The 19,451-nt window shown below is 38.4% G+C and overlaps 1 protein-coding gene across 1 annotated transcript in view; it reads right to left on the bottom strand.

Annotated features, from left to right (window-relative positions):
* Positions 1-7,109, bottom strand: part of ddr2l (discoidin domain receptor family, member 2, like) — a 59,831-nt gene extending 52,722 nt beyond the window's left edge. The window contains exon 1 of the mRNA XM_052110724.1: positions 6,973-7,109. The gene's annotated coding sequence lies outside the window, so the exon portion shown is untranslated. The remainder of the gene's footprint in view (positions 1-6,972) is intronic.
* Between the last annotated feature and the right edge of the window lie 12,342 nt (positions 7,110-19,451).

The raw sequence follows: 19,451 nt of genomic DNA, 5'->3' as shown, positions 1-19,451 counted from the left end.
TAGCTTACTGATACCGATCTACTCAGTATCAATTGTGTGTGCCTGATATAATATTTTATCCAAATCAAGTGATGTCTCATTGATAAAAGTCCCATCTCATTCTTAAACTCCTGAGACCCGAGCCCAACTGCTGTACGCATTTTCCATTTCCTGTTTTGATTTGCAATTAGTAGCACCTAATAAACATGCAAAAAAAAAAAAAAGCAAATAGTTTTTCTAACAATGTATGTCCACATATGTGGACAAAGTTGTGAAATTTTACATAAAACCAAGCTATAGAAAGTTATATTTAATTTGATCAAATTGTGAATTATGTTTCAAGGAGTGTTGGTTAATCATGTTTTTGAGAATTTACAGACATTACATCACAAATTAGCATAATTAATTCTGATTCAAAGTAATGTCCAGCATCATCTAATCACTGCCAACCATGTTCAAATAAAATGATAAATTATAAATTCAGAATCTGCATAGAGCTATTGGATGATCTCTTGCTCTCTATTGAATGACTAAAGGCCTCAATATACTTCCAGAGAAGTTCTTCTTCGTTCTTCGTTCAGGGGTAAAAAGAAGTTCTAAACAGCCGAGCAACAGTATACTGTTTCTGAACATTCAGACACCGGTCACACCACTGTGGGAGGCTTTTAAAGAAGTATTCAAATATGAGGACACTCATATCCTAAATTACCTAAACTAATGTGACATCAATGACTTAATGCCTCAGTACAATTCACATGAGGTCAGAAAAGAAGCTGTTTAAACTACTCGATAATGATTTAAAGTAATATATATGCAGTACAAAAATATATTATTATTTGGTTACCATGAACATGAACAATCAGCTTCAAAGTTAAATAAAAAGGATTAGGATATATTAGCAAATACTTGTGCAGGGTGGGAACTATCTGACTTGTGTAATTGTTGTTAATAAGTAAATATAGTTAACAATGGTTTTACTACAGTAATATTGTAGTTGTAACCATGGATAATTGTGTGGTAACTATGGTTTAACTAAATACTTTGGTTAAACTATAGTCACTGTGGTGTAACCATGGTTAATTTTTGTAGGGGTAAACAAAACAGAAGTCTAATAATTTTCTGTTTAGGCTCACAAATGTAAAAAAAAAAAAAAAAAAAATATTAATGACTTGAATTATGACTAAAAAAATGTTTTAAATTACCCATTTTATCCCAAGAAATCACAAAAAAATACATTTAATTTAAGTATTGGTATTGACGATATTGATCTTGAAATTATTGGTATCTGAATAATTGACTGAACAACGTAAACAGAATGAGCTATCGGCATCAAGGTAGGTGGAGCTCCAGGTCACACCTGCCGATGATGTGGACCAATGGCAGTAAGGTGTTAAGCCGTCAGTTAGAAGTTTTCCAAAAAGTTCATCCAGGCGAGATGTAATGAACCACCGAAACAAATACAAAAAAACAGTCTTTTTGGCCAGATTTTGTTCTAAATGACATCACACCCCTTCGTTCTTTGATTTCGTATGAAGTATATTTGGGCCTTTAGCCTCTGTCTATCTGCACTGGTCTTAGAACAGCTCCAAAGGCACCTTACTTTCATCCAAACTCCATTTAAAGCATCTGAAAGCAAAAATGTTCAGCTTTTTGAAGTGATAATGGATAGTAATAAAGGATTTCCAAGGAAAAAATGCACTAAGTACTAGGGCTGGACGATTAATCGAAAAGTAATTGAAACCGAAATTCAGAAGCTCTAACCGACGTAATTTTCCCATGTCGGTTATTTCGGTTTTTTAATCCCGTTTCTACTTTCCCCTTAAAAACATACTATCACGTGTGTAGTCACTTGACTCCACCCCGCCCAGTCAGCGGCATTGGAGAAACATGGAGGCGAATTCAAACACAGAGTCAACTAAGCAACAGGAGCAGCTTATACCAAAGAAAAACGCAGTGTCTGTCGTTTGGACACATTTTGGCTTCAGTAAAGAAGACACCGAACAAAATGAAGTCAAATGTAAACACTGCAGAAAAACCGTTTCAATGACCAAAGGTAATACCACCAATCTGTTTCAACACTTGGAGCACAATCACGTTACCGAATATGAGCAGTGCACAGCTCTAAAAAAGAGAGAGTCTGACAAGCGCCCAGTAACAAGTGCCTCCACAAAGCAGGTGTCGATAACACAAGCATTTACAAATACTACACAATATGAAAAGGATTCAAGAAGATGGAAAGAAATAACTGACGCTATTTGTTACTACATCGCGAAGGATATGGCTCCCATAGCTACAGTGGAGCGCAGTGGGTTTAAACACCTCGTTAAAAGGTGTGCCATCGCGACCATATTTTTCCCAAACTGCGCTGCCCAACATGTACAAAATATGTCACAAAAAGGTAGCCGTTGAACTGAAGTCTGTCAGTTTTCTACTTTTGACATGGCAATATTTAAAATAATTTTATTTACTTTGAAAAAAATGCAAGTTATTTATTTTCTACCTTGTTATGAAACTTGCTGTTTACATTAAATCTGAAATGTGACCTTTTTTTTCATAATACGTTTTCATTTCAAGCAATGTGTGCTTTGATTTTAATTGTTTGAAATATTCAACCATAAATAAATAACCATAAATAGTTTGTTTCCTTCAATTATTTGAAAATCTCAAAGATAAGAAATGCACTCTTTCATTAGGAAAAAAATATCCCACCTTTTAATAGTTGAGCATATTTACAGTACAAACCTTGTCAGTAAACTATGAGGGCAAAAATAAAATAAAAAATGAATTAATCGTTCATTAATCGTAATCGAGGTAAAATGATCAATTAATCGAGATTTTGATTTTAGGTCAAATCGTCCAGCCCTACTAAGTACACATTAGTGTACATTGTGTCTAGCAGCGTGGCATTAACATGTTACAAATGGTATATGAAACTAGAGAACCTAATCTTTTAGTTTCTCTAAGTTTCAATATAAAAACTCCCAAAGACAAACTCTGCTGTGGTCGGCGCCATGTTGTTTTGTCAAATGACTCTGTCCGTCGAACGTTTAACCATTTACTGACAGCACAGAGTGTCCTGAACTAAGATCAGACCTAGGTTCTCTACCTAGGTTCTCTAATGACTTTATACACTTTTGGTAGAATTAAAATAGCTGTATGGGGTAAACAAAACCCCAACGATATGAATACCAGTCTTAAAATTGGCAAATATTGTTTGATTAATCAGCTGATATATCATTCTATCACTAATTCTTTATAATTAACTTTCACTGATTGTAATTCAAAGAGAGTGAAATTAGGTTAATGTGTTGCTTTTGTTGTTCTCTTGTGAATATTTCTATGACATTGCTTTTTTTATGTTAGTCTGTTGCCAAATAGCATCCATCATCTTGGCCTATTGTATGATTTCATTTGGGTTTTTTTTCCTCAATTTTATTTTTGCTTAGAGGTTGCGCTTTCATAACTCTTAAATAGACTTAAATACGGGTGTTTCATATAAGCTTCAAACTCTGTCCCAGATGTTTTCCCAAAAATTCCTTAGGAATGAAATGAAATTGGACACAAATGAGAGAACTGTTGACATACAATAAGAGTATAGAGCTATAAAGCATATAAAATAGCTAATATAGAATGTGATGAGAAGCGTTTTAGATCACATTGCTGAGATTTGGAAAATGTGAGATTACTAGAGTCTTTCTGTCAGAAGAAGAAAAATCAGAGCAGGAGATTTAAAGGGATAGTTGACCCAAAATTTTTAGTTCTGTCATTATTTACTCACGCTCACGTTGATCCAAACCCAAATGATTTACTTCCGTGGAACACAAAATGAGTTGTTAGGCCGAACGTTAGGAGTTGACAGCCTCAGTCACGATTAACTTTTTAATTTTGTGGAAAAAGATGCAATGAATGTGAATGGTGACTGCTGAATGCTGTTCTGAAGTGACAAAATCTAACAATCCTCCTAACACTTAATTGTGTGTTCCACAGAAGAAAGATATGGACAGGGCCGGCGCTGGCCAAATTGATGTGGGGGGTTCACATGATATGAGTGCGAATCGATCATATTCCGCAACTGCTTTCGGGTCCTTGGATTACGTATAACGTGCGAGTAAGGGCAGCCGGTGGCCTTTCTGGTGCCCTCCTAGGGAGTTGGTGCCCTACGCAGACGGTGTAGTCTGCTTATAGGGAGCGGCGGTACTGGATATGGGACAGTATGTGGGTAATGAATTGTCCCTTTAAGCAAATGTCTAGAAGTAACAATTAAGATATCGTGATTTGTTTTTGCTATGTTGATCATGCCTCTGTTTCAGTGTAATTTACCTGAATCCAGCTGTCATTCAGTGACGTCATGTGAACTAGGGATGCACCGATACCACTTTTTCTCTTGCGATCCGATTCCGATATCGGAAATCTCAGTTTCGCCGATACCAGTGTTTTTTTTTGCATAATCAGTTTAGAATACCTTTACGTTATTGTGTGGAACAAATTGGGAGTCCTCTTTAATATGTAAAGAAACACACAAATCTAACTACACATTATTTCTATATAAATGTATAGCTTATTAAGAAACACTTTATTATTAACTAGTATACTGGATAATGTAGCAGCAAAATTAACAGTAATTCCAGTCTTAAAGTCTTCAGAACAAGTCTTATGTTCAATTTAGTTGTCAGATATCAGTCCATTTTCATTCACACAGTCATTTTTTGGAACCAATTCAACTTAAATATTGTAAACAAATACTAATAATGACAATAATAATATTTTATTATTATTATTATTATTATTATTATTGACTTTTAATTTTAAATACAACAGTAATATATTTAAATCGTCACACTTTTATTTTGACATTCTGTACTCTCCAGGAAGTCCTGTAGTGTGTAGGCTAGTTCACAGTAGTTTATTTCGCTTCTTATTCAAATTCTGGTAAAATGCACCTCCGGTGCTGTTCTAAATGCATATTATAAATTAAACGATCTATTGAGCATCTACTTCTGAGATGCTGTTCTTGAGTAGTGCTCAATTATCGCACACCGTTGTGAAGGCTAAAAATAGCCGTGAGTGCATCACCAGCCTGTGCGTGAGTTTGTGTCAATAGAACAGTGCAATTCACTATCGTGCTAGCGCTGCGCATACTATGTATTTACTTATTAAGCAGCCTTTTGTGATTCACAGAGCTATGACACGTATTCATGTGGCTTTGAATAAAATGCACTAGTCATATAAACTGCTTTAATGGTGTTTTTATGGTTCTTTTATGACATTTTTGGAGCTTGACAGTAACGAACATGACTAACACACAGTATCTGGTTTGGATCGGGCTCGTCATACTGATAGGGTTAGGGTTAAACCCCATCCGTTTAAAAACGTCAGTATCGAAACCGATCCAGGTATCTGATCGGTGCATCCAAATGTCAACACAGACTCAATTGAAGTACACCCACCCACATCTCACAACTGATATTACAAGCATGTTGGCAATCGTTTAAAAAGTGAGGGGGACAGAATGTTTAGCGCAAGACAAAAAATAAATATATAATATATTTAGAAATATATATATGAATATGATAGATATCTACATTTAAAAAAAGTTACCTAATGAATTATGTGATTAACCCAAGTGTGCTGCACAAGCCCTCAAAAGTGAAGCCAAAACGTCTCGATCGCCCCCTGGTGACTGGTCCTAGTATAGGTCATAAACCCCGCCTCCCCATGTTATTCAACGGGACGTGAGACCAACTAAACAATTAAATTACACTTCACATATCTTTTTTCCAAAGATAGTTTCTGTCATTTACTGTAGTTTCTATAACGTTGATGTAATTTCAAGTGTTTGTTTTCAAAATAAGTTTTAGTTAGTTATTTGATGCTATAAAAACGGTGCTGTGACATCATGATTGACAGCTGTGATTGACAGGTTCTCTTAGCGAAGTAGTCACTGAAGCACCAACGGACTTTTTTTCGGGATCTTCGGAGGACTGAGGAGATTGGAGCTTTAAATTTAATATCTAAATTTCTATAATTAATTATTTCACACCGTCATAAGTCAAAAGTGCAGGGGCGTGTGCTTGCGATTGATTCAGCGAGAGTGAAGGCGGGGCCTTGATTTCGCGGCTTAACTTCCTGCTCACTACTGCGCAGGTCTGGTCCCGAAATCGCAACTGCGCAGACTCAAGTCCCAAGATGTCAGCGCCATATCGGGACACTGGCGGCTCCAGTTCTCACCAATGGAAAAGAGCGAAAGTGTGTCGTCCATCTTTTTTTACAGTCTATGGATTAACCAGTGAATTTTGCTGTATGAAAGACACAGCATAAACACATATGCCCCGTGAAAAAGTGGAGGGGACGAACTTTGGTTTAAGTGAAGGGGACACGTCCCCCGTAACCATCGCGTATTCTACGCCCCTGCAAGTCGGGTCCATTGACAGTCAACGCCACGTTTTTGCAGTTTCTTGTGGGCTCTGCTCATATGGCTCAGTCAGCCGCACAGAGCCGTCCCGCCGGTGAGTTCGTACAGAAACCGTCACATAAAACATTCAACTTTTCTTTTTAGTTTACAGACATGACAACAGAAACATTTCTTCTAGAAAAAACCAGCAGAGACACACTGCGGCCTAATTAATCAAACTGACCAGAATCAACTTCAAATGACAAATAAACTAAATACAATACTGTGATAACATCCACAAAAACACACTGCAAACCTAATAATGTAATTCTACTAAACATAAAAACACACACAAAGTATGAAGACGATAGTCTTATGTATCAAACTATCACACGACAACAAAACCAATATGTCCAACCAATTCTGATTAAAAAAAAGCGTCCTTGATCAAACCAAGTTTCAAGCATCTATGAAACAACACAGGAGAGCTGAACAACAACAGGCATCTGATGTTACTGAACGCAAAACAAAGAAGCCAAAAAAACTCAAAAGAGTCTCATCTTGAGAAACTTTTTATCTTGCGTTTTTAACTGATCGATTACCTGTTTTCGGGATCCCCGCAATAGTTGATACCCACCGAAGTCACATCGGAAAGTCAACACGGCATTATGGATGTCGAAGCATTGTGCTCGAGAGTTTATGTTCTCCAACAATGTTACAATGCATCGGAAGATCGAGAGAACAGCGAGAGAGGAAAAAAAACGGTCCAGTGTTTTTACATCACATCCCTCTTCCGGCCACTTGAAGAAGGGGAGCAAAGCAACAGTGAATGGGACAGACATGAATCTACTAATAGAGATGTAAAAACATGTTTAAAAAAGGTAAAAGGTATTTTTCTCATTATATTGCACTACGTTATATGTATATGTTTTATGTTTGTAAGTGTTACAATATTACAGTTTTTCTCAGTGGCTTTGCCTCAATTCTAGAATGAGAATTCTTTTTTAGAACATTTCAAGAAGTTCAAATCTCAGAACAGTGAGATTCTTGTTCACACCAGATTTGAATTTCTTATTCATTTAAGCAAATTGCACGTGTTTTGGCACACGTGTGTAAAAGAGTAAGCACAATTGTCTACTATTTGCACAATAACTGAATGCACAGGGCTGGCTGATCAAAACGTATGAGTTGATTCTCAGTGAAATTGTCATGCTCGTCACAACTCCTTAACATTCTTTCATTGTGTGAGCCATCACATGCAAAATTATCCATTCATTTATCAAAATTGTTTTTTGTTTTTTTTTTGCATGTATGTCATTTTGTGGCAATTTTCTGTTCACTATATACGACTTACATGTAAGAAATGTGTAAAAATGAACATGCAAATGTGAATTTTCTGTTTGCACATAACACATTGCTACAAAAATAAATGTACTGTATACATACAAATGTGCATATCCCTTTTCTGTTTACTACATATTGTACAGTATTGACTTTTCCCTGTAAACTTTTAACTATACTGTTGAAATCGGTATCTAAAAAGATCAGTGTGGAACACAATAACATTCAGCTAGACAAAACTGACATTATTGTATAGTACAGTAAGCTGTCAATGTCAACCAAAATGTACAACAAAAATGAAATTTGTATATAATCAACATTTCCAGGGTTGACTGCCATGGTGAAAAAACATCTAAACACTTTGACCAGTACGGCTCACACAACGTCAAAAAAACTTTTCGTTTTGATGGCATTGGCCAAATTACTGACACAACAACTAGGTTTTGAAGCATGAATTAAATGTTTTGGGTGAGTTACCACATTTTGCAGACATGCAATTAAGTTGTGATGTCCCATAAAACAGTTGTGACAATTTGACTTACAGGTTAGAGAATGTTAAGACTGTTTCAAAAAATGATCCAAAGCCATTGAGGAAATCTGTAATATAACGAAATACATGTAATGAGATTACATATTTAAAATACAAAATATAAGTAACTGTATTCCACTACAGTTACAATTTAAATCATCGGTCATTAGAATAAAGTTACAATCAAAAGTATTTTGATAACTGAAGAGATTACTTTGCATTTTATTGTCATTTGTTTAATTTAATATTTATTCCTTTCAGATGGAAAACATTTATACATATAAATGATGCGATCCAAAGTGCATTTGAACAGCAGTGAAACACTTTCTTATGATGTGTTACATTCATACGAGCAGACAGAGAAGTAAGTTTGAAGCAGAAGAAACAGAAATAAACCTTGTGTAAATTGTCAGCTTTGTGCTAAGATAAAATGCTATTTCTAGCCATTTTACATGCACATGTTACCAGACACGATCATATATTTTTAATCAAGAAAATTCACATTGGATCATAATTTCTTTTTTTCTAGTAAGACCTTTGATATTAGGGAAAAAATCATATTCTTAATAATAATTTTTGAATTGTTTTCCAGTAAAAATATCTAAAAGTCCTTAAAAAAAAAAAGATAAATTAGATTTTTCTTGTTTTAGAAACAATATTTAGGTTTTTCAGAGAATGTATTTTTAACATGTGTATTTTGTCTAACTGTACTGGCAGAGTTTTTATAGTCAAAACATGTGAAAAAAATCTACCAGTGAAGTAATCCAAAGTATTTAGAATGTGTTACAAATTACATTTTACAGCATGTATTCTGTAATCTGTAGTGGAATACATTTAAAAAATAACCCTCCCAACCCTGATTTTATATATATATATATATATACACACACACACACACACACACACACACACACACACACACACACACACACACACACACACACACACACACACACACAATAGCAGGCAAAAGTTTGGAATAATGAACAGATTTTGCTGTTTCGGAAGGCACTTTAATTCACCAAAGTGGCATTCAACTGATCACATGTATAGTCAGGACATACAGATGTAAACAATAGGACCACTATTATTGTACTATTTGAAAATAGTAATTTTTGATCAAATCTAGACAGGCCCCATTTCAAACAGCCATCACTCCAACACCTTATCCTTGAGTAAACATGCTAAATTGCTAATTTGGTGCTAGAAAATCACTTGCCATTGTATCAAACACAGCTGCAAGCTATTTGGTTCGTTAAGTTAATCTTAACATTGTCACATTGTTTTTGAGTTGCAGCATTATGCAATAGACTGGCATGTCTTGGAGTGGTGGTGGTGTAGTGGTCTAAACCACATAACTGGTAAACTGGTAATCAGAAGGACACTGGTTCGAACCCCACAGCCACCACCATTGTGTCCTTGAGCAAGGCACTTAACTCCAGGTTGCTCCGGGGGGATTGTCCCTGTAATAAGTGCACTGTAAGTCGCTTTGGATAAAAGCGTCTGCCAAATGCATAAAAATGTAAATGTAAAAAATTTAAAAATGTCTTAAGGTCAATATTAGGTCAAAAATGTCAAAAAAGAAACAGCTTTCTGGTTTTTTAAATATTTTATTTTGAACATAAAACAGACTTTTAAAGGAGCTATATAAAATAAAGTTTATAATTAAGGTTATAATTAATATGATTATATTTATAGAAAGGTAAAGCATTAAATTATGTTTTATGTTAAATAGATATTAAAAAAGATAGTTTCATAGATATTTTAAAAATTCTAAAATTGTATTATTATGATATTGTATTTTTGTTATCTCAATTTCAGACCCAGATTCAGTTGATTTCACTACAGCCATTATCGTGGGCCTGTATTCCTGTTGTCTAGACTAAATCACCATTAAATGTAAGCATCAGTAAAGCCAAACAAAATCAGTCCTTTGTTGTTAATTGTCTGCAACTCTGGTGTTCCAAAAATATATATAATAATAATAATAATTTTAAAACGAATTCAGGAGTCAGAAATATTTCTATTTTTTTTTCATACGTCTATACTATATTTGTTTACATAGTGTGTGATCTGGACAGTTCAAAATGACTGCTGTAGTAACCCATTTAGTCCATCAGGTGACGGCAGAGACTCATGGTTCTCATCTGCGTTCCTCTCGCCAGGGCAAGCAGCTGTTCTTGTACATTCCTGATAGGAATAAGAAACTACTTTTCCAGAATTTAGTCGGTGCTGATGCAAGACCCAACATGGCTTCCTGACAGTCTGGTGAAATATGAGGTAAACCCTCTTGGGAAATGGCAGGGAAAGAGTAGAGTGTGGAAATACAGACAATACATTACATTTCTATTCACTGTTATAACAGCGTTTCATAATAAAATATTTTTTTTAGAGCCGGACTGATTAGACTTATATAATAAAACACCTGACAGGACGTGCTTTGTCATTCTGACATAGTGAACTTTTCCTCCTCAAAGGAACTGGTCATGAGTGGTTCGGCCAGCTGACCATTACTGAGATGCGAAAGTGATGAAGTGTTTGGGAAAGGCCTCTATTAAACAACACTTGAATGACGTAATATAATTTCCTCTCTTCAGTTGGCCAAAGTGAAGGAGAGTGAGGGAAAGAGGAAATGAATACTTAGGGGGGACTGAATAGCCCTGTGTTGACACAGGAAATACTGAGTGTTTATGCTGCAGAGAGAGAAAGTCTGGAAAACACATTGAGGGTTCAGAAGGGATGCATCACTTAAACATTTTTTGCATGACTTTTTAGAGACCCTGGAGTCAGACAATGCCCTCCATAAACAGTTTCTATAGTAGTTTAAGTTAATATACACTTCCAATACACAGATTGGACACACCTACTGGTTTTAAAGATCATCAGAATCATAAATTTAGTCATGTTTCTTCAAACTTTTAACATATATACATGCATGGCTAATTTATGATATTAGGTTGTTGCCAGGGTTGGGGAGTAGTGAAATACATGTTAAGAGATTATGTATTTAAAATACAAAATATAAGTATACACACTTTCTAATGATGTGTTACATTCATATGAGCAGACAGAGAAGTACGTTTGGAGTAGAGGAAATAGAAATAAACCTTGTGTAAATTGTCAGCTTTACGCTAAGCTAAAATGCTATTTCTAGCCATTTTACATGCACATGTTACCAGACACAAATTCACGTTAGATCATAATTTATTTTTTCTAGTTAGACCTTTGATATTAGGGCAAAAATCTTATTCTTTCTAATAATGTTTGTATTGCTTTGCTGTAAAATATCAAAAAATCCTGAAAACAAGATCAATTGGATTTATCTTTTTTATCTATCTATTTTAAAGAAACAACACTGCATAAGATATTTAGGTTTTTCAGAGAATGTATTTTTAATATGTGTATTTTGAGTTTTTATAGTCAAAACAAGTGAAAAAAAAAATCGACCAGTGTTGAAGTAATCCAAAGTATTTAGAATACGTTACAAATTACATTTAACAACATGTACTCTGTAATCTGTAGTGGTATACATTTGAAAAGTAACCCTCCCAACCCTGGTTGTTGCAATGATACTTGTGCAACAGTGTGGTGGGAAAATAGCTGAGATATCTTTGCAGGTATGAGCAATAAACTTTCTCCTTTCTAGAGTTTGTCACCTTTACACAGTCACATTCCTTTCTAATAATAATTACTCTGATTAAATTATTAACATCATGCTGGAATTAAGATCATGAGAGTTTTCTGTATAGCCTGTCATTTTACACAACAACCAGATACATACCGTTTCTTGAATTCCTGGAAAATTACTTGTACGCTCTTCTTGGTAACAGTTTGCTTTTTTTTTCAGGAACAATATATGCCAGTGTTCATAACCATAGTGGTCGTTCCCCAGTCTCTGCCAGTGTTTACGACCATAGAGGTCGTTCCTCAGTCTCTGCCGATGTTCACGACCACGGTACTCGTTCCCCAGTCTCTGCCCGTACTCACAACCCCGGAGTCGATCCCCAGTCTCTACCCGTGCTCTCGACCGTGGAGGTCGATCCCCAATCTCTTCCCAGTCTCGACCGTCCCAGAGCTAGCACCTGTAGCCTTGACCTCCAGTCTCTGCCAGTGTTTACGACCATAGAGGTCGTTCCCCAGTCTCTGCCGATGTTCACGACCACGGTACTCATTCCGCAGTCTCTGCCCGTACTCACGACCCGGGAGTCGATCCCCAGTGTCTACCCGTGCTCTCGATCGTGGCCGTCGATCCCCAGTCTCTGCCTGTACTCTCTGCCTCGGCTCTTAGCCCAGAGTCTTCCACGGCTCTTAGCCCCGAGCCTCCCATAGACTCTTCCATCGATCCTCCCAAGACTCCGCCTTCCCCGGCCTCTTCCCTCGAACCTTTCCTGGCCTCATCCCTCGAGCCCTCCATCCCTCGAGCCCTCCACGGGCCTCGCCCCTCGAGCCTTCTGGAGTTCCGCTTTCCCTGGCTCTTCCTTCCCTGACTCTGCTTTCCATGTCTCCGCCTCTCGAACCTTCCCTGGCTCTCCGTTCCCCAGCTCCTCATTCCACGGCTCTACCTTCCTTGACTGTGCCTCCCATGGCTCCACCCATCGAGCCTTCCATAAATCCGCCTCCCTTGGCTCTGCCCCTCGAGTCTTCCATGGCTCCACGCCTCGAGTCTTCCATGGCTCCACCCTCTGAGTCTTCCACTGCTCTGCCTGCTTTCGTCAGACCTCTCTAGGCTCCGCATGCCTTCGTCGAGCCTCTCTCGGCTCCACCTGTCTCTGTCGACCCTTCCATGGCTCCGCCCTCTATGTCTCCCATGATTCTGCCCTAAATTCATGGATCGCCACCTCCTATGTTTCAGCCTACTTCACCACGGTCTCCAACTCCTAGCCTTCCAGCTCCTATTCCAGCTACTCCACCTCTGGACCCGCCTGCGGCCCAACTGCCTGACTCTGTTCCTTTCCTAGAGCTGACCAAAACCTCATGACCCAGTCTCTGCTCTTTGTCCGGCTCACAGGCCTCCTGACCCAGTCCCTGTCCTGCAGCCACCCCCCAGGCCCCCGTATCCATTCCCAGCCTTGAAGCCGCCCCCCCAGGCCTCCTGACCCAGTCCCTGTCCAGTGGCCACCACCCAGGTCTTCCTCACCTGTCTTCCATTCCCTCATTATTTCCTTTTTGTATAAATATCTTTAAGGTCCAGTTCCGACTCTAGGGAATCCATTGTAGTTGCTTTTTATGCAGCCCCATACACAGCAGGGAGTGATGCACCGTGTGTTGTGACACATTTCTCCTGTAACCATCATTCCAATTTTCTGTGGTCGGTTCGGACCAGATGGGATAGCCTTCGTTGCCCGCTCACATCGATGAGCCTTGGGCTGCCAACACCCTTTTGCAATTTTGTGGTTTGTCCCTGCTCGGATCACTGTCGGTAGGTACTCACCACTGCTGACCGTGAGCATATATTGTAGATCAATGTGTTATAACTAATATCCAAGTAGCCATTTTATTGTGATAAAAATTACATCGCAAACTAAAACTGTCGGCTTCATAACTTTATGTCAGTGTCAGCAAATCTATTAAAATGTTCATAATTTGACGGAAATGAGTTTGGGATTCTAAACACACGTCTTTGTTATGTGTTTAGAATCCCATAGCAACCGTGATGACAGACCCATAGTATCAGATATACAGTGCAACCATATACAATAAATGCAATGATTTGTGTGGTATTTATGTAATAGGTGTATGAGGTGTGGAGGTTTCCTCTCTGACACCCACTCCTAGTCATTCTCTATTTCTTATCTGGTCTCTCTATCTCCAACAAAAACAGAGATTTCTATGGGTTTAGACTTGCCCAGGGAGACACGTCATCCACCATAATTTAATTCCTTATCCCTGCTAGTTCAAGTTAGCACTAGGAAAACAAACCAGCATGATACACAATCCAACCAGATTATTCCTGCATTGCCTCCAGCCAAAGCCTGCATGGCCAATGGAGTGCAGTAGGCTTTTGGGATGTCATGCACTATATATTGTAATGTAGACTTATAAGATGGCTCTGCAGATGGCCGCCTCAGAGTTCTCCAGTTCTTCTACAGTTTTTGTTTGTTTGTCCAGTGTTTAGTAATTTATTTCCAATCAATTTTACCAGAGATGAACTGCTGAATATTCGGCAGCACACGCCAGACAACCTTTTACAGTTTTTTGATTATTCTGACATTCTGTTGAATATTTTAGTCTGAGGAGCAGTGATGCTGTACAAATGCAAACGTTTAAAGACGTTTGCACTTTTACAGCACTTGGGAAGCGAGCCGGTCGCGCTGGTCAAGCTCCAACAGCGCAGATTTCGAACTGTGCTGCCAAGCATCCATCTAGCGTATCTCTGCTCTCTTCCTAACAAAATGGACAAATTACTTTTCCTCACCTGCAAAAATATAGACTTTGCAAATTTGCAAACAGCTGTCTGTAAATCTCTCTCTCTCTCGCACTGCCGTCTTCGGTCAGTCTTTATCCCTCTCGAGGGCTAATTAGCCTGATTAGGGGCCGGGTGTGCGGAATCACAACCCGGCCCTGGCCTCCACCCTGCTACACACTTGGAGATTCTTGGAGATTTTAACAGAGCCAACCTCTGCACTGATTGGAGTGTTTTTGAGGCTGCAGCCACAGACCTGGACGAGCTCACAGATACTGTGACATCATTTATCAGTTTCTGTAAGTATATGTGCATTCCTACAAGGACTTACAGTATTGAACATACAACAATGACAAACCATGGTTTACAGCAAAACTCAGACAGTTTCATCAAGCCAAAGAGGATGCTTACAGAAGTGGGGATAAAATCTTGTATAATCAGGCCAAAAACAGTCTGACAAAGGATATTAGAGTGGCTAAAAGAAGCTATTCTGAAAAGCTGAAAATACCGTTTTCAGCTAACGACCCTGCATCAGTGTGGAGAGGCCTGAAAGAATTTACCAACTACAAGATGCCATCCCCCAACACTGTAGGGAATTTTACAAACTTTTCATTTTTATAACCTTTCTGGTTATAGTTAGGTTTAAAGTTATGGATAGGTGAAGGTGTAGGGCTGCTGCATGACTCCAAATAAACACAACAAATGAATGAACAGTGAATGAATGTGGTTTCCAACTGTCCCAAGACTTCAGGATTTCGGTGGTTATTTGGCAAGGGCGTCACATGTAGTGGGCTTGCTTTGTAGTGGGCGTGTCTTGTAGTAGTCTTGCAGAAAGTAGACAGACCCTTCTCCATATGCAGGGTGTAATTTCCATGGAGGGGTGCCAACAGTGAGTTGTTTTCAGATGCACAGGATGTAATACAGTGAAGAGGAATGCATATTTTATAATTGTAACCCCCAAACCTAAATGTAAGTGGAGGAAAAATGTAATGCTAAAGCAAAATGCAACCTAAGAATCGCGCTCGTCTCTGATTATGCAAACGTGATTACTTCCTAGTTTCAATGTGGTATCTGAACCCGTGTGTTCCACGCTGTTAACACAACACACTTCCGGTCGCGCCACATGGGAAGGTAAATGCAAACATGTCTGATAGGGTACAATGTGGCCGATACTATGGGACCGGAACTCTCGGAAACTTCTTGCCAACTTCCTTTGTGATCATGTTGATTTTAGATCCTCTGTCCTCATACCCCTAAACTTTCACACGGCTGGGCAAAATATGAACTACTGGCCCGACTGAGCCAGCAGAGAAAAAAAAAATGTAAGCCCTGCATTTTCTTCAGAAATTTCCTAAAATAGTTATTATTTCCTGCTTGAGGTTTATCTGTCTTTCTGTGGGTTCTTTGTTTGTTTCTTTTTCTTTCTTGTCCTGTCACATTTCAACACAGATTCATGTGTATCTGTTTATTTCCCCTTGATATTCCACCAAAATTATAATTCTCATCTTTAAAGCTTCATAACAGCTAAATCTCTCTCTCTCTCTCTGTCTCTGTGTGTGTGTGTGTGTGTGTGTCACCCACCCCCTCGTGTACCGTTCCGGCCTTCATAGGCGCTCGCTAACAGCACTTGCCCCTACAGTCTGTTAAGGCTAAATGGGGGATCTTTGTGTGTGTGTGTGTGTGTGTGTGTGTGTGTGTTTGTGTGTGTGTTCGTGCGGCAGAAAGAGTGAGTGGCAGCGGTGCATTAGACAATTTTACACATATCTTTGTTATCTTTGTTATAGATGATTTCAGCCGTTTACAATACTCCTGACAGCTGGGATAGGCTCCAGCCCCCCGCGACCCTGTACACAGGATAAGCGGTTGACGATGGATGGATGGATGGACAATACTCCTGACAGATTGTGGTTGTACCTGTAGTCTGAGTGGTTTAAGAACTGTAAAAAAGGATGACACAAGGAAGTATGTAACCTTACGCAATGCAGTATAACTTTGAAAGCTCATGATTAAATCAGTTTCCTTCCTGTGGGCACCCTTGCCTAAACTTGCTATGATTAAAAAGCATTGGTGGGACTCACCCCATTCTTAGATCAGTTAACTCATTCATCCGGAGTGATTTCACACATTCGGTTGATTCAGATTTCTCTCACTTTCCTTTCGAAACAGATTTTAATACATTCCTGAATGTTTTGGATTCTTTACATTTAATGATAGTTCATCATCATCCCATTCACTGAGTATGAAGGTGTGGACTGTATTCTTACATGGGTTACAGCATACCCACTGAAATATGACAGACAGTCCCTGTGCCTTGAATATTTACCATTCCATCAGCGTTATACAATGTTCACATTCGTTTCCTTAATGAGCCATCTTCAGACTCCAGTATCATTCTAATAATGCCATACATGTCTCTAAAAATGGCTCTTATGTATGCAGTTATGACCAATGTATTACAATACCAAGTGATGCATTAACAGCACAACTTACACCGCTGGGATTTTGTGGGAAGCAGAATATTGTTGCTATACTGAGAACTGGGATACATGGAATCACGTTACCGTACCTACATTTTTACCTAAATATTTTTCACATGCCTCGTTGTTCATATCGTAGCAGTTTCCTGGTGAAATAAACTCTGCTACAACAACAATGACTTGTCAAAAAGCATATTATTAGTTCATAAACACTTTTCGCCCTGTTTGACACAGTCTTATGACATCGAAACACTTTTACCATGGCACATGACTTGGCACATATGGATGCATATTAACACATTTACCAGCTTGTTCAACTGCGGTGAAATTGCACAGTATTGTTGTGACATTTTAGCTAAATTATATCATGTGGTTCATTACAGGTATCACAGGAGTTCAGAGGAGAAATGTCCACTGTGTGATGATAAAAGTGGGTTAAATGTTCCCCAAAACAGATGAGGTTTATAAGTTTAATACTGTATAGAGTTTTAAATGAACAAACCAACCTCCTAACCCTAAACCTTAAACCTAAACTTAACCTATAGTGTCATAAAAGCAAATCTGAAATGAAAAACACAATTGCTGAAGCAAATATGTCATTTGTGGTGCTTCTATAACACTTCAGCTCACGTGTCAACTCGTGTGCTCTTCAGGACTCGTACCCCGGTCCTTCACATTGCAATGCAACACACTTATCAGTTGAGTTACCGCGCAATTAGAACAAGCTTGTAAAAGTAGTAAAAACGTTGTGCACTATAGTAAGTGTTTAGATGTCATAAGACAGCATTATGTGAGGAACAGGACGAAAAGTATGTGTTTATGAACAGATAATCTACTTTTGAACTTAGGGTTAGGTACTTTTGTGTGAAAGGTGTTATAACCTGGTTCGCGGCTGCAACAATAAAAGGGAGACCAAACCAGAATTAGAATTACGTTAAGGTTATTACATATATTTCTAGGGAAATACAGTTAATATGAAAATATAACTAGTCCGAAACACTAGGACGAACGACAACAGGTCAGTTATCAGCAACATTGAGTGGTACGTGGTAAAAAATGGTTCAGAATAATGCTCTAGAATAATGGTGCCTCCAACAATTGGAGATTGGACACATAAATAATCCAGAACCAATCAAGGCAAGGTGTTCCCAATCAATCAGCATTACCTGCTGAAATGACAGAGATAAGACAAAATAGGAAAGAGGAAAACAAAACAGGGAAAACAGACAGAACCGTGACAAAGGGAATAAAAGTTGTTGTAGCAAAATGTGATTCTATGACACCAGGTTGGTACTATGGTGACTTGAATATATGCGAAACATCATAATGAACATCCTTATTAAAAAATTACAAATGTTTGGATTGTGAAATACATGATTTGTAATGATGGCCGAGAGGTTTATATTGATATATTGAGTTTATTCACTCCAGGATATCTCTATACACTCTCAAGGTCGCACTAAGGGCTCATTGGACAAACAGGAAATGCAGCTTTGCAAGAGAGTTTGTGCTAGTCACATGTAGTTTATGCCCATATGCATTTCTTCAATATACAGTACAATTCTAGAAAAGCACCCGTTGCCTTTGTACAGCCAGTGTCTGTGTGGGTATTGTGCATGTCAGGGTTAAGACTGTTTGAACATTTTGCCTTTGTTCATGCCCCAACAGGCCTAACACACCTTGGCTATATTAATTTCTCCTGTTCTCTCCTTTTCACAAAGTCGTATCTTTTCTCATACCTTCAGGTTTCTCTCCTTCCCTCTCCGGTTTCAGTGTGGTAGGCGGGATTCATTTAGAGCTTGTGGTGCCACTTGACTCATGGTTCTGGAATGCCTGCTCACAGAGGCCTAAAGAGAGAGGAAGGGAGGGGGGGGAGATATGAAAGAAGAAAACAAGGAAAACCGGGAGGTTTGCGTGCAGAGGGACAATGTGTGTTTGGTCTTGGGGAGGTGAACTGTAAACCCTACTGTCTTATTTGAATTTGTGGTTGTGGAATGTAAGTGGTTGCTTTTATGTGCTTTGAAGAGGAAGTAGGGGAATCTCCCATAAACACTTGTGGTTTCTTGTGGGCTGTTGGCCACAACTTCTGACAGGACACGCATCCGTTTCATACATATGTGACTGACCAGCGTTACATGCACCAGCAGAACATGTGTGTGGGTTTGTGTTTGTTTACTATATTAGTTGAGAATTATGTGAATTGCCAAATCATACTTTTCTAAGAGTGAACGATTGTGAGAAGAAAAAAAACCTCTCACATAATGGCAGTGAAACGTTTGGAAACACTTGAATGAATTAAAGTTTCTCACAATCTTAAAAATCATTTGATCT

The sequence above is a fragment of the Xyrauchen texanus genome, chromosome 3 (genome assembly GCF_025860055.1).
Source record: "Xyrauchen texanus isolate HMW12.3.18 chromosome 3, RBS_HiC_50CHRs, whole genome shotgun sequence".
In the NCBI taxonomy this organism is placed as follows: domain Eukaryota; kingdom Metazoa; phylum Chordata; class Actinopteri; order Cypriniformes; family Catostomidae; genus Xyrauchen; species Xyrauchen texanus.
The sequence above is the reverse complement of the archived record's forward strand: the minus strand, read 5'-3'. Positions and strand labels throughout refer to the sequence as shown.